The sequence below is a fragment of the Pleurodeles waltl genome, unplaced genomic scaffold (assembly GCF_031143425.1).
Source record: "Pleurodeles waltl isolate 20211129_DDA unplaced genomic scaffold, aPleWal1.hap1.20221129 scaffold_72, whole genome shotgun sequence".
In the NCBI taxonomy this organism is placed as follows: Eukaryota; Metazoa; Chordata; class Amphibia; order Caudata; family Salamandridae; genus Pleurodeles; species Pleurodeles waltl.
In genome coordinates, this window is record NW_027150393.1 from 2,373,739 (window position 1) to 2,375,632 (window position 1,894).

At 48.3% G+C, this 1,894-nt stretch overlaps 1 non-coding gene across 1 annotated transcript; it reads right to left on the reverse strand.

Annotated features, from left to right (window-relative positions):
* Positions 1 to 866: 866 nt before the first annotated feature.
* TRNAP-AGG (transfer RNA proline (anticodon AGG)) lies at positions 867 to 938 on the reverse strand. Its single transcript has one exon. It is a non-coding gene; the product is annotated as a tRNA-Pro (tRNA).
* Between the last annotated feature and the right edge of the window lie 956 nt (positions 939 to 1,894).

The window sequence follows — 1,894 nt, forward strand, 5'->3', positions numbered from 1 at the left end:
TTTGAACCCACGCCTCCATGAAGAGACCAGAAGGCTCAGCTTCACTGAAGATCAAGCTCTCTTGAGTCTGGCGCCTTAGACCACTCGGCCATCCTGACAGCCAAAACAGTGTGCAGGTCGGACTCTTCAGTCTGCACTTGTTGATTTTGCCGCTTGCAATGTTCCTATCAAAGTCACAGCTTTAAAGGCCCCACAATATAACATGGCCAAGAAAAAAAAAAAAAAACAGAACAAGAAACAATGCACATGCACGACCACCGAGGGATGCAGATAACTTTTTAGCGTCCTGCAATAGTAAAGCACGTTTTACACAGGTCACAAGTTTTTAAAGGTCATTTCTGTCTAAGTGTGCATTGAGAGAGACTGAGGTTTTAGGGAGCAAACACAAAAGCTGCTGCTGCCAAGTGTTTCTGCCCAGTCTCAAACCGGGGACTTTTCGCGTGTGAGGCGAACGTGATAACCACTACACTACAGAAACAAGCTTGCTGATTTGACTGAAGGAGCACAGTTCCCCTCATATGTTTGCACGATTTCCTCTATACTTTATCAGCAGTTGCTCGGAATGCGAGGGGTAAGTGTGAAAATTGCAGCGGTGTCGGCCAGCATGCATACACTCAGACGTCCTGAAAAATCCCATAGCTGCGGGCAGAGACAGACAAATATCTGATGCCTAAATGCCAGGAAGGAGAGCCTGTGAAATCATCACACAGGGCGCACTGAGAGCAAGCAGGAAGGAAGCCAAGGCATTGTAATCCATTTTTCGCCTGAGGCAAAAAATATGTTTTGCGCAACAATGCTTCGAGTAAAATGAGAAATGTTGAGGGGTTGTGTATTTTGAGCAGGATTTGATTGTTTTCCGCTAAAATGGGCTCGTCCGGGATTTGAACCCGGGACCTCTCGCACCCTAAGCGAGAATCATACCCCTAGACCAACGAGCCTGGGCACAGAAATGCAACGGCTCCGACCCTGCTCGGAGGATTGGTGACAGAGAGTGGGAGACTACATCCCAAAGCAAGAAACTGCACATGGTGCTCTCTTTTGCAGTACGACTAGAGTCATTTGCATGGTCTTCATCGAACATGACATAAAAAGCCTCTATCCTTTAGACATTTTGGCCCAGATTTACAAGAAAATGACTAAGCGCGACGCTGTGCCAAATTTGCAAGCCCCACGTGCCGTCATTTTCAAAATGCAGGAAAGCGCCGTATTTAGTAGAATACAGCGCACCCCTGTGCTTCCCCCTGCGCCAGCTCTAAATTAGCTGCTGAGCGCCAACGCAGCCGTTCTTGCACCATGGTACAAGGATGACTGCGTTGAGGGGGAAATTGTTTTTGTGCAGGAAGGGACACCTTCCTGCCCAAAAAAAAAATCTTCAATGGTGATTTGCTCTTACTTCTATGTGTGCTGCAGAATGCATCACACATAGCAAGAGCAAAAACAAGGAGAAATGAAAACATTTCTCCTCAGTGCGCCACTCTAACGACACCCCTGGGATGGCGTTGGATTTTGGCGCTGACGCAGATTTACGCCAACTCCTAAATCTGGAGCAGCATCAAAATGCTATGGTGTTGCTGTGGCACACTCCCAACAACACCCATTGCACGCCCCTTCCAGGGAACGCGCTGCGTGCTAAGGGGCCGTATTTACAAGGTGGTGTTAAGCCACAAAAAGTGGCTGAACGCCATCTTGTAAATACCGCGCAGTGCATAGTGCCACCGGGGCGTCACTAAAAGTGATGCTCCGGTGGCGATAGGGCCTTGTAAGTCTGGCACTTTATTTGCTCAAGGTGTGTGTTCTTGGTGAGGGCAGGAAAGCTATTTTCGCTCTCGTACCTTCCTTCCTTGGCTGGCTTGAATGCTGTAGGCTCAGGCTTCATTGCAAAGGTCAAACAGTG